The following is a 14,709-nucleotide window of genomic DNA, read 5'->3' on the forward strand; positions in this document are numbered from 1 at the left end:
GAGCTCGGACCGACCTGTGAATTCAGGCTTTGTCACACCTTCACCGCATCACACCGATGCCCTGCACCGACGTTGACTTCGGCGCCAGGCCATATTTCTTTTATTACTCACTTTGCATAAATTATTTATTATGCAACGTTTTTTTAATTATCATTATTACTATTATCTCCGATTTGAACTATCTTTTGTGCACAGGAAAATGATCCGGGGACTTCGACGTCACTCTGCCGGTCTGCATTGACCGTACTATGTCACCACTTCAGCGTGTCGAGCTCTCCGCTCCGCCACCTCGGGACCGGCTTGGGGGATGGAACATTGTCCCGCATCAAGCTCGGACCGCGTCATCAATACCGAACACATTAACCAGCTAAGTCGCTTTCATGCTCAAAGCTTTAATTTCTAACTTGTGTTCGGTTCGACCAAGCATTATACTTTTTTGGAAAAAAGTTGCTTGTAAAAAATTTCCTTGTCACAACTTTGTTTGTTACGCATAAATTCAAATACACAATTCATTTGGGGGCTTCCTTCATGAAGCTTTTCCTCTTGCATATGATTATACTTGTACGGCTTCATTCCTTGTTCGTGTATTACGCCACAATATGCACCATATTGACTTAAGCGATTTGCAAGCTGGGTTGCCTCGCTCCTATGTTTACCCCTACATTCCCGATTGTTCAGCTAGGGAGTAAAGGGAGCACCTCTGCGATTGTCACGATCGGGTCACCCGAGCCGGACCTCAGACTGGGTGAAGCCAAAAGCTAGCGCTCTTATTGTTCTCAATTATGGTCGGCACACAACGGAACTCATGAGTACAAAAAATCTATTGCACAAGTCTCATAATAACAATGAGCACCGAAGAAAGGTATCGGTGGGGGTACTATTTTCTTCGAAGATGCTTCTTACACTTCACAGTAATATAGCATAAGTTCCCTGAGCGTGCTTTGTCTGTTGCAGCCTTATGGCCTGATTGCCTGGTTATTGGAAACACCGTTGATATTCTCGACAGATGGAGTACATAACACTTTTCGGTCCTTGACCGAAGAGGGAGAAGCCGACGGTCGGTTAAGACGCGTTTAAAGTTCGGTTGAACATAGATATGATATAAGTACTTCGGTACATGCAATCATTCTTTTACCCAAGTCACTTGAGGGCTCTTAAATTTATTTGAGCCGTTTTATAATAAGTGGTCTTCTTCTTAGTCATTGCAAAGTTTTATTATTATTATTATTTATCACTCCTTTTTTCGACACGAGTGTGTGGTCACTAGCCGGGGAGCCTAATTTCTCTCTCAAAGCCGCTAGAGTTTAGTTTGCTAAGCTGGCCTAACGAGAAGTACTCCGCCTTCGGGATAGGAGGTTGAAGCCGTAGGCTGACCCGCTTGAAGTCTTGAGATAGGATGTGTCATGTTAAAGCACGACAGAAGCACTTTTTTTCTAAGGCCAATTTTCGGATTGGCACCGAGCACTTGATCTTGTTCGGACGTCAAGTTTTTACTGACATTTTTTGGTTTTCTAAGATTGTGGCACTTATAAACTATTTGTGTGTTTTCAGCACAAGTCTCGCAGTGCAACGCCGGACACCTTTAGAGATTCGGCAAAAACATTCTTGGATATTTATATATATGCATTGGTTTCGAATTGTGTCTTCGGTCAATAGTTGGGTTGCGAGGCTCCTGCGCTTGCCTCCTACGTTCCGCTTTGTTCGGCTAGGTGTGCAAAGGGAGAACCACTGCGATTGTGCTTCCAGCTCACATGGTTAATCACCTTAGTGGAGAAAGCCGAAAACTGACTGTCACAATAAGCGTAAACTGGTCAGCGATCCGACGACGGTGTTAAATGACGGGCCATTCATAACAATGGCCGAAGTGTTTACGGCTTGACCTTGACTGTCGCCGAACACTACCGGGGGCTATTAACTGGCCTCCCAAACTAAATCCTCGATATTTTGCTCTTACATTGGAGCTGAGGTTTCATGATCATGCTTAGCATGACAACCCAAAGAAAGGAACCGATAGCGGGACTATTTTCTTTGGAAGACATTTCTTCTGTTAAACAGTAATATAACATATCTCTCTGTGTACCTTTGTTTATAAAACCGTATGGCCAGATTGCCTTGTTTGTTGTAAATCTTTGCCCTCATAAAGGCTTTATAAAGTAAGGCAAACACTCCCCGGCTACTGGCCGAGGAGGTGGAAGCTGATGGTCGACCAACAAAGTTTTGTACAATGCGGATCCGAGCATTAAATGTTGTAAAGTACTTGGATACATAGAGTCATTACACATAATTTGTGATTTTACTATGGATATCAATCCTTAATTCAGCCACCCGTGCCCGCATTAAGGCTCGGGGGCTACTGGGCTTCGGGCTTATTATTTACAAATATTAAAGGGGAACATCGATCCCCTGATCTGGTGTTTCCACCCGACCAGTGTCTCGGGGGCTACTGCATTGCCTGTCCAATGCAAAAAAATTTAAGTGTAATACAGTTTCTGAGGAGATTTTGATTCTCAAGTTGGTCGGCCGCACCCAACCTGAGTCTCGAGGACTGAGCACGCTGCTTTTTGTGTCCCAAAGTATTCTGCCGAGCTAGGACTTGATCCTCAGACCAATTTTGCAAATCAACCTGAGTCTCAGCAGCTATTGGGATCAGCGGTCTTATGTCATCCTTCATGTGCATCTCGGGTTTTAGACCGATACCCACCTTGAGGGCTATTGGCTATATATCTCGGCAGATAATAAATTGCACCAATCAAAAATATTGACAAAAATCGGCCCACATTCGGGGTGGTGCACCACCTCGGAAGCAGTCCGACATAAAGCTCGGGCGCTAGTGGCTGGCTCCATAGAGGGCATTTCCGGCATTAAGCTCGGCTAAACTCCTTCAAACTTCTTTGAACCAAGGTGATTTACGACACCTCGGATACAGTCCGGCGTTGGAGCTCGGATGCATAGTCCGGCGTTGGAGCTCGGATACATTCCGGCGTTAGTCCGGCGTTGGAGCTCGGACGCAAGAGGATGCTGCCGCCCGGGAACAATTTCAAACACGAGGTGTGGCATAAAAATAACAAGCATTGATAAAGGCCGGAAACTTAAAGGGGCTCCTCGGATACCCCACGTGTAAACTCGTCGAATGCATTTTGGCGATCCTCAAGATCGAAGATGAGAAGATTTGTTGAACCAGTTTTCAAGACCGACGACCAAAGATGAAGAACGGTTCAGAAGAATCGAGGAGCGTCCCTAACTTGAAGACTGGTCCAGGGGGCTACTGACGGTGTCCTGGACTAGGGGGTACTCACCACGTCATCTCCCGATCTGTTAGATTGGGCCGAGGACCCCCATGGCCGTATACTCATGGGCTAGTTCGGACAACTACCGCATACAAGGAAGATTCCACAAGACTTGGCGATCAAGACAAGGACTCCTCCCCACCGGCGTATTCGGCTAGGACTCTTGTTATCCTAGGCCTCTGGTGCATTATATAAACCGAGGCCAGGCTAGTCGATATATCATATACAACAACAATCATACCATAGGCTAGCTTCTAGGGTTTAGCCTCTACGATCTCATGGTAGATCAACTCTTGTAATACTCATATCATCAATATCAATCAAGCAGGACGTAGGGTTTTACCTCCATCAAGAGGGCCCGAACCTGGGTAAAATATCGTGTCTCCTGCCTCCTGTTACCATCCTCCTTAGATGCACAGTTCGGGACCCCCTACCCGAGATCCGCCGGTTTTGACACCGACACCTATACTTGTGGGTTATCAAGACCTTTTTCTGGCGCCGTTGTCGGGGAGCATAGCTATATTTGTTGAGTCACTTGGGATTATTATCATATTATCACTATGTAAAATCTGAAGGATCCAAAGACTAAGATTTATCCCTCTAAGACGACAGGAGGTAAGGAACTGCCATCTAGTTCTGATTTAGATTCACCTTCTGTTATGAGTAAATTTGCAACACCACCACATGCTATAAATTCTGATATGTCTTAAGTTATTGATGATGCTACTTCTACTATGAATGATGCTTATGATGATGCTAGTACCTTGCTTGATAATGATGATGTGCCACTTGGTGAATTTCTTGATTGTAACATCCCAATTTTCAATTTGGATGTTATACATAGGTCATCATATGCATATCATATTTTATTTGCATTTTTGGTTGTGATCCTAGAAATCTTAAGCAACTCAAGGACCCAAGGAGAGAGTTGGGGATTTCACAAATTTTCATATTTGATTTTTTTTCAAATTTGAAAAGAGGATCAATTTGATTTTAATATTTTTCTCTCCAATTATTTCCAATAATAAAAATAAATGGAGAAGATAAAATGACTTCTTCAAAAGAGACGAATATTGGGAAGAAATTTTAAAATCAAATAATTACTTTATTTGTATTTTATTCGTCATTTTATTTGAATTAGAAAAATATGCATTTCTAAAAATTGCATTTTAGGCCAGAAAAATGTTCACCTTATCCTAAATATTAGGTTTGGACGGTGAAAATTGTTTCCAGTATTTTTAGAAATTTTTTATTTTTATTAGGATTTTTCTTTCAGGCAAAATTATTTAAAAAAAACTTCGTCACCCGACTGGGCCGAAGGCCCAGCCGTGCCAGGCCGGCCCGCTCGCGCCGCCGCCTTCCCCGCGCGCCGCCGTGTCCAAGCCAGACTCCGGCAAGGAGTCCGAGCCACCGCTGCCGACCCCTTGCCCAAGTCGGAGCCCCCCTTAAAATCGGAGCCACCCCCCTCTACTCAACCGCCGCCGTCGCAGCCCGTCTCCCCACGCCGAGCCGCTGTCGGTGTCAAAACCGGTGGATCTCGGGTAGGGGGTCCCGAACTGTGCGTCTAAGGCGGATGGTAACAGGAGGCGAGGGACACAATGTTTACCCAGGTTCGGGCCCTCGCGATGGAGGTAATACCCTACTTCCTGCTTACTTGATCTTGATGATATGAATATTACAAGAGTTGATCTACCACGAGATCGGAGAGGCTAAACCCTAGAAGCTAGTCTATGGTATGATTGTTGTTGTCCTACGGACTAAAACCCTCCGGTTTATATAGACACCGGAGGGAGCTAGGGTTACACAGAGTCGGTTACAAGGGAGGAGATCTACATATCCGAATTGCCAAGCTTGCCTTCCACGCAAAGGAGAGTCCCATCCAGACACGGGACGAAGTCTTCAATCTGGTATCTTCATAGTCCAACAGTCCAGCCAAAGTATATAGTCCGGTTGTCCGAGAACCCCCTAATCCAGGACTCCCTCAGTAGCCCCTGAACCAGGCTTCAATGACGACGAGTCCGGCGCGCAGATTTTCTTCGGCATTGCAAGGTGGGTTCCTCCTCCGAATACTCCATAGAAGAGTTTGAACACAAGGATAGTTTCCGGCCCTGCAAAATAAATTCCGCATACCACCGTAGAGAGTATAATATTTCCACAAATCTAATCTGCTGACAACTTTTCATAACATGACATCACGCCATGGCCCCGGTTATTATTTGAACCGTTTTTCTCAACCAGCTACTGCACACATTGCGAGGCGGTTTTCTTGGCACATCTTGTCGAAGCAGAGATCGTGTCCCCTTATCCCAAGATCCTCATCAATATAGGTGTGGGTAACCCAAACGCGCCATCAATCATGACGCTTGGGGAATAAGCAAACCAGACAAGTGGGGAGGCACGTAGTTTCTACCACCCTTATAAAGGGATAAGGACTCCTCCTTTTTTACCCACGCCTTCTTCTTCCTTGCCCATCCATTCTTGCGCACTCGAGCTCCAGCGCCCAAGTTCGCATCTTCTCTGCAAAAACACTCCGAACATGTCCGGAGCGGGAGGCAAGTGGATGGCCTCCTCCGTTACGGAGGAGAACATCATGAAGCTCCGGGAAGCCGGATACCTGGCCGCAGCCCCACGAAAGGGTTGTATTCCTTACCTATTTCGTCCGCGTGCTAGGATTTCCCCTCCACCCATTTATTCGTGGGCTCATGTTCTACTACAGGCTGGACTTCCATGATCTGGCCCCCAATTTCATCCTCAACATCTCGACGTTTATCGTCGTGTGCGAGGCCTTCCTCCGCATCAAGCCCCACTTTGGCCTGTGGCTGAAGACCTTCAATGTTAAACCGAAGGTGGTGGTTAGCTAGCAAACGGAGTGCGGAGGCGCCATGGTGGGCAAAATGCCCAACGTCACCTGGCTCGAAGGCTCCTATGTGGAGATCGTAAAGGGGTGGCAATCGGGGTGATTCTACATCACCGAGTCGCGCGACACCAACTGGGCGGCGGTCCCTGAATTCCGATGCGGCATCCCCGTGCGGCTCACCTCCTGGAAAGAGAAGGGCTTGTCTTTGGGTTCATCGGTGGAGCTGACCGGACTCTAGAACTATGTTAAAAACATGATAAGCAAGAAAATCAAGCTTGTCAATGTGGTCCAGGTCATGCTCTTCCGCCGGATCCTCCCGTGTCAAAGACGGGAATTCAATATGTGGGAGTTCGACTCGGCAAGGCACCAGACGCTGCGAGAGCTCTTCGACACGACGCACCAGGACATCTGGAGGGTGCTGCTCAAGTCTACCGAGGTACCTCCTTCTCTTACCGAGGACCGCGGACTCAGCGTAAAGCGCCCTGCTAATCCGGTAAGCTCCTTATATCTCATAAGGCGTTTATTTCCCTAGTATAATTATGTGAGGGATCTGAACCTACACATTATTTGACAGGAATGGGTCGCGACAGCGGAGCGGATCGATTGTCCGGCCCCAATGCCCGGAGATCCAGCAAGTACTCTCCTGACGGAGATGCTGGTTCCGGCACCCTATAAGGCGCCGGAGAAGAAGGCCGCGGGGACCAGGAAAGGTCTCCAGCGCAAGGTTATACCGGAATCATCGTCCGATAACATTGAGACGCCCTCCTCCCCCGAAGACGAGGAGGAAGAAGAAAATTCTCCCCATCCAGCCGGGGGAGATAAGAAAAGGAAGGCCGCCCCATCCGGGGAGGCCGAAGGGTCCAAGAAGGGAAGAGCCCTCCTTCTGGACCGCTCCACCACGGCCATGTTCACCGACAAGGAGTGGTTTCCTAGGGACAAGCCCCTGGTGAAGTCGTAAGTATCCGGATACCATAACAGTTCTGGTATATTTCTTTTTATTGTTTCTTATCATGTCGAACATGATCATGCAGCCCACACAAGGACCGTCTCGACGTATCCTCTTCAGATGGGTCTCTGGGCCTGTCAGAGATGAACAGTGATTCACTCTTGACCGCCGCCTCCCCCCGCCCTATGGACGATGCCGAGGTGTTGTCCCGAAGGGCACCAAGCCAAGGGAAGGTAGTTCTGGGGGTGCCCCAAGGCGACCTCCCAAACGCCGGGCTCATGGGAGGCAAGGCTCCCATGGGCCCTAATGACGAAGGCAGCAAGTCCGGCCCCTGGACGAATACTACGCCGGAACCTCCCGTGGTTCCGGACTCTGTTGGGCGACCCCTCACTAAGGGGGCGAGCCGTCTGTGTTGATGGCCTCTGTCCATCCAGAGGCACCGGACAACTTGCTGGAAGCGCTTCGTGGTGCTTCCATTGATGAAGAGCACCGCACTGTCATGAGTGCGATGGTAGAGAAGGTTCAGTTCGCTAAAAGCAGACAGACTGAAGCCTATGCCAGCCTCCTAACAGGCTTTGAGGTAAGTAATCAATTTATAAGCAAATGTTATAGCATCGATAGTAGCCCTTGATGCTTTGTTTGGCGTTCGCAAAGAAAGGCCAAACATAGGATCAAATAATAATCACATGAGTCTAATCAGAATGTGTCTTATGTGAATAAGCAGGCTTCGCTGCTGGCCGCTACCGCTCACACTATGGAGGTCTCCCACTGAAGCGGGACCTTGAGCGGTCCAAAAAAGAGCTCGGCCTTACCAAGAGGCAGCTCGAAGAGAACAAAGGTAAGTAATACCCATCCGTATATTGATAACGAATAAAAAAGAATGTGGTTGTTAAGTCACGGGATCATCATGAATTTTGCTAGGGGCCATGACCGAAGTGGCGGCCCTGAAGGAGGCGTTGTCCGAGGCTGAACAGAAAGCGGCCAAGGAGCGCACCGAGCGTGAGAACAAGAGGCTCGAGTCGGCGAGGTCCAACAAGAGCTCCAGGATTTTGCAAAAAATACGAGTCCTTGGAGTGTGACTCTAAGATGCAAGGGTCTGAGCTTGCGAAGGCCCTTGAGAACGCAAAAAATGCCAAGGCCGAAGCCCACAAGGCCCTCCAGGAGCTTCAGGCAGTCCAAAAGATAGCGGCGGGTAAGGAATTCATTATGCAAAGCAAGCATGTGAAGGAAACTTTCCTTTTACTTACCCGAGTTCAGAGCTCTCCAAGAGCGTTCGCAGATCTTCCCCGTAGTGTGTTCGATGCCGCGAAATTTTACTGGGCCGAGGAAGGGAGCTCGATAGAGAAGTTGTTCTGGTCTTAGTATACTGGGACTGAACATCCGATGCCCTCGAGCGACCAGTTGAAGCAATTGGTTGAGCTCCACAAGTTGGCCGAACAGGCCATGAAGGGCCTCATAGTCCGGATGTGGCCTGGTGAGCCCCTGCCTGGCAGCTACTTCGGCCTGGTGAGGCGGCTTGTGAATGCCTGCCCACGGCTTGAACTCACAAAGTGGTCTGTTTGCATTGAGGGTGCGCACAGGGCTTTTGCCCGAGCGAAAGTGCACTGGGCGAAGATGGACCCCAAGAAGCTGGTGAAGGAGGGCAAGGAGCATCGCCGCCCCAACAAGTATTATGACAGCGTCCTGAAGGGTGCCCGCCTTGTGGCGGAGGAATGTTCTAAGGATATATTATTTGAATGAATGTACTCATGCGATCCTGTAATATGAAAACGAGTTCATCTGCGCTATATAGCGCTTGTTGATTTAAAATATTACCTTATGTGCAGCCGTTTATAAAATCTGAGAGTTGGCTAGTCATCGGCTTCTGCCCCCATGTAGCTAGTACTGAGGTGTTCGGGATAAATCTGATCACTCTTTATCCCAATTTTGCGTCCTTCGAAGGAGGTGTTCAGCACAACGAACCAGGAAATCAGACTATAAAGCTTTATCACTCTCACTTAGCCATAGAAGTCTACAATTTTAAATTTTGGCGAAGCCCCTGGTATTCGGAAGGCCGAACTTGGGGTGCTATGAACGCCTAAATTGGACAAGGCCGACTCCTCGCCTGAAGCGGAAAAAATCTTTAGGGATTTGGGACCTCTCGAACTGCGACCAGCTCTCGCCGCATCATGACAGTCAGTTTTCGGCTTTCTCTACTGAGGTGCTCGTCCAGAAAAACCGGGACACAATCGCAATAGTTCTCCCAGTGCTACCTTAGCCGATATAGCGGAACGTAAGGCACCAAAACATGGGAGCCGGGCAAACCCAACTATTGACCCAAGACATGATTCAGAGCTGATGCATATAATGCTATAAGTTCAGGGTGCCGCACTGTCAAAAGTGTTCGGACTTTTCTTGTCGTGTTATGGGGTACACTAAAGCTCCTGGCGTACTGAACGTACCAGAATGTATGGGAGCAACTTGTCGTGAATAGACAAACAAGGAAAAAAGAAGAAGATGAAGAAATGTAATAATAAGCTGACGATGTGTATTGTTATTTATAGGATACGTCAAAGCGTATGTGTATAAGTAGTACAATAAGCAAAAATAGGACTATCTGACATGTCCGATCCAAGGGCGAGCTGCGTGCGGGTATGTAAAACAGGTATAACCATCGGTATGAGAGACCACCTGGGTATTCCCTTGTACGTCAAAGCTTCTTGCTCCCTTGGTACTTCCCTCCCGTGATGGGTCCAATGATCTAGCTATCGAAGAGGGCCTCCATAGAATAGGGTCCTTAAAGGAAGAAAATGATAAAGATATACCGGTCCTGGGGCGGTTGAACCGCATTGTGGGGCGTGCCATAGCCGTGCCTCCGCCTATACCCATGGTATCTTTAGTGCGTAGTTATGTACGCGCGGCGCAAATTTCATCGCTTGACTGGGACTAGGACGGAGGCCAAATTGCTAGGTGAGCTCTAAATGCGCCTGGTGATTCTGTTGCAGGTTATTCCGGACTCGCTTGAATGTGTCTGTGGACCTTGTCACCGAATTGGCGGTTTGCCTCAAAAGGCTGCTTTGCACTTCTGCTGCAAGGGCCGCAGTGTGCTCCTCCGTGCGGAGCGAGCATTCTGTGTTTCCGTTAACTGTTATAACCCCGCGAGGTTCTGGCATTTTGAGCTTAAGGTATGCATAATGCGGTACCGCATTGAATCTAGCGAATGCGATTCGTCCGAGTAGTGTGTGATAGCCACTATGGAAGGGGACGATATCGAAGATTAACTCTTCGCTTCAGAAGTTATCCGGAGATTCGAAGACCACTTCCAGTGTGATTGAGCCCGTGCAACAGGCCTCTACACCTGGTATGACACCTTTGAAGGTGGTTTTTGTGGGTTTGATCCTCAAGGGGTGTATACCCATTTTGCGCACCGTATCCTGATAAAGCAGGTTCAGGCTACTGCCACCGTCCATAAGGACTCAAGTGAGGTGGAATCCGTCAATGATAGGATCAAGGACCAATGCGGCAGAACCGCCATGACGGATACTAGTGGGGTGGTCCCTGCGATCAAAAGTGATCGGACAAGAAGACCAGGGGTTGAACTTTGGGGCGACTGGCTCCATCGCGTAGACGTCCCTGAGTGCACGCTTCTGTTCCTGCTTGGGGATATGGGTTGCGTATATCATGTTCATCGTTTTCACTTGGGGAGGAAATTTCTTCTGTCCTTCTGTGTTCGATGGCCGGGGCTCCTCCTCGTCGTCGCTATGCAGCCCCTTTTCCTTGCATTCGGCATTTAACTTGCTGCCTGTTTGAACACCCAGCATTCTCTATTGGTGTGGTTGGCTGGCTTATCGGGGGTGCCGTAAATTTGACGCGAGCGGTCGAGTATGCGGTCCAAACTGGACAGGCCCGGATTGTTTCTTTTGAACGGCTTTTTCCGCTGGCCGGATTTAGAGCCACTGAATCCGGCATTGACTTTCGTGTCTTCGGCGTTATCGCCGTTGTTGCGGCGCTTGTATCTGTTGTGACATGGCTTGTCGTTGTTGTCTCTAGCCTCCGATGTGCCAGGGTTGCTTGCTGTGTTGTTGCTATGGGCCAACCAGCTATCCTCGCCCGCGCAGAAGCGGGTCATGAGTGTTGTGAGGGCTGCCATGTACTTTGGCTTCTCTTGGCCGAGATGTCTGGCGAGCCACTCGTCATGGATGTTATGTTTAAAGGCCGCTAGGGCTTCGGCATCCGGACAGTCCACAATTTGGTTCTTTTTGGTTAGGAACCGAGTCCAAAATTTCCTGGCTGACTCTCCGGGCTGTTGTGTTATGTGACTTAAATCATCAGCATCCGGTGGTCGCACATAAGTGCCCTGGAAGTTGTCCAGGAATGCGTTTGACAGGTTCTCCCAACTTCCGATGGAGTTTGCTGGCAAGCTATTTAGCCAATGCCGAGCTGGTCCTTTGAGTTTTAACGGGAGGTACTTGATGGCGTGTAGATCATCCCCGCGGGCCATGTGAATGTGGAGGAAGAAATCCTTTATCCATACTGCGGGGTCAGTAGTACCTGATACGTCTCCAACGTATCTATAATTTTTGATTGCTCCATGCTATATTATCTACTGTTTTGGACATTATTGGGCTTTATTATCCACTTTTATATTATTTTTGGGACTAACCTATTAACCGGAGGCCCAACCCAGAATTACTGTTTTTTGCTTGTTTTAGGGTTTCGAAGAAAAGGAATATCAAATGGAGTCCAAACGGAATGAAACCTTCGGAAACATGATTTTCTCACCGAATACAACTCAGGAGACTTGGACCCTACGTCAAGCCAGCTAATAGGAGGCCACGAGGTAGGGGGCGCACCTGCCCCCCAGGCGCGCCCCCCACCCTCGTGGGCCCCCTGTTGCTCCACTAGCGTACTTCTTCCTCCTATATATACCCACATACCCCCAAACGATCAGATACGGAGCCAAAACCTAATTCCACCGCCGCAACTTTCTGTATCCGAGAGATCCCATCTTGGGGCCTATCCCGGAGCTTCGCCGGAGGGGGCATCGGTCACGGAGGGCTTCTACATCATCATCCAAGCCCCTCCGATGAAGTGTGAGTAGTTTACTTTAGACCTACGGGTCCATAGTTAGTAGCTAGATGGCTTCTTCTCTCTTTTTGGATCTCAATACAATGTTCTCCCCCTCTCTCATGGAGATCTATTCGATGTAATCTTCTTTTTGCGGTGTGTTTGTTGAGACCGATGAATTGTGGGTTTATGATCAAGTCTATCTATGAATAATATTTGAATCTTCTCTGAATTCTTTTATGTATGATTGGTTATCTTTGCAAGTCTCTTCAAATTATCAGTTTGGTTTGGCCTACTAGATTGGTTGTTCTTGCCATGGGAGAAGTGCTTAGCTTTGGGTTTGATCTTGCGATGTCCTTTCCCAGTGACAGAAGGGGCAGAAAGGCACGTATTGTATTGTTGCCATCGAGGATAACAAGATGGGTTTTTTATCATATTGCATGAAACTATCCATCTACATCATGTCATCTTGCTTAAGGCGTTACTCTGCTTTTAACTTAATACTCTAGATGCATGCTGGATAGCGGTTGATGAGTGGAGTAATAGTAGTAGATGCAGGCAGGAGTCGGTCTACTTGTCTCGGACATGATTCCTATATACATGATCATACCTAGATATTCTCATAACTATGCTCAATTCTGTCAATTGCTCAACAGTAATTTGTTCACCCACCGTAGAATACTTATGCTCTTGAGAGAAGCCACTAGTGAAACCTATGGCCCCCAGGTCTCTTTCTCATCATATTAATCTCCATCACTTTATTATTGCTTTGCTTTTACTTTGCCTTTTACTTTTTACTTTGCATCTCTATACCAAAAATACCAAAAATATTATTTATCATCTCTATCAGATCTCACTTTCGTAAGTGACCGTGAAGGGATTGACAACTCATTGGCGCGTTGTTTGCGTTGAGATATTGTTTTTGTGTAGGTACGAGGGACTCGTGCGTAGCCTCCTACTGGATTGATACCTTGGTTCTCAAAAATTGAGGGAAATACTTACGCTACTTTGCTGCATCATCCTCCCCTCTTCAAGGAAATCCAATGCAGTGCTCAAGAGGTAGCAAGATGAATTTCTGGCACCGTTGCCGGGGAGTCTGCGCAAAGGTCAACATACCAAGTACCCATCACAATCCCTATCTCCCGCATTACATTATTTTCCATTTGCCTCTCGTTTTCCTCTCCCCCCAATTCACCCTTGCCGTTTTATTCGCCCTCTGTCTCTATCCTCCCTCTCTTTCTCTATTTGTCTCTTTTCCCGTTTGTATTTTGTTTGCTCGTGTGTTGGATTGCTTGTTTGTCGCGATGGCTCAAGATAATACTAAATTTTGTGACTTCACCAATACGAATAATAATGATTTCCTTAGCACTCCGATTGCTCCTCTTATCGATGCTGAATCTTGTGAAATTAACACTGCTTTGCGGAATCTTGTCATGAAAGATCTGTTCTCCGGCCTTCCTAGTGAAGATGTCGTTACCCATCTTAATAGCTTCATTGATTTGTGTGACATTCAAAAGAACAAAGATGTCGATAATGACATTGTTAAATTGAAGTTGTTTCCTTTTTCGCTTAGAGATCGTGCTAAAGCTTGGTTTTCATCTTTGCCTAAAAATAGTATTGATTCATGGAACAAGTGCAAAGATGCTTTTATCTCTAAGTATTTTCCTCCTGCTAAGATCATCTCTCTTAGAAACGATTTTATGAATTTTAAGCAACTTGATCATGAACATGTTGCACAAGCTTGGGAGAGAATGAAACTAATGATACGTAATTGCCCTACTCATGGTTTAAATTTGTGGATGATTGTTTAGAATTTTTATGCTGGATTGAATTTTGCTTCTAGAAATCTTTTAGATTCGGCAGTGGGAGGCACTTTTATGGAAATCACTTTAGGAGAAGCTACTAAACTCCTAGATAATATTATGGTTAATTATTCTCAATGGCATACTGAAAGATCTACTAAAAAGGTGCACGCGATAGAAGAAATTAATGTTTTGAGTGGAAAGATGGATGAACTTATGAAATTATTTGCTGATAAGAGTGTTTCTTCTGATCCTAATGATGTGCCCTTGTATACTTCGATTGATAATAATAATGAATCTATGGATGTGAATTTTGTTGGTAGGAACAATTTTGGTAACAACACGTATAGAGGAAATTTCAACCCTATGCCTTATCCTAGTAATCCCTCTAATAATTATGGTAATTCCTACAACAATTCTTATGGAAATTATAATAAGATGCCCTCTGATTTTGAATCTAATATTAAAGAATTTATTACTTCGCAAAAAAAAATGCAATGATTGAAGAAAAATTGCTTCAGATTGATGATTTGGCTAGGAACGCTGATAGAATTGCTCTTGATGTTGATTATTTGAAACTTAGATCTATTCCACCTAAGCATGATATCAATGAGTCTCTCAAAGCCATGAGAATTTCCATTGACGAGTGCAAAGAAAGAACCGCTAGGATGCGTGCTAAGAAAGATGCCTTTATAAAAGCGTGTTCTTCTACTTCCTATGAAAATAATGATGAAGATCTAAAAGTTTATTGATGTGTCCCCTATTAAATCT

The sequence above is a fragment of the Triticum aestivum genome, chromosome 2A (assembly GCF_018294505.1).
Source record: "Triticum aestivum cultivar Chinese Spring chromosome 2A, IWGSC CS RefSeq v2.1, whole genome shotgun sequence".
NCBI lineage: Eukaryota > Viridiplantae > Streptophyta > Magnoliopsida > Poales > Poaceae > Triticum > Triticum aestivum.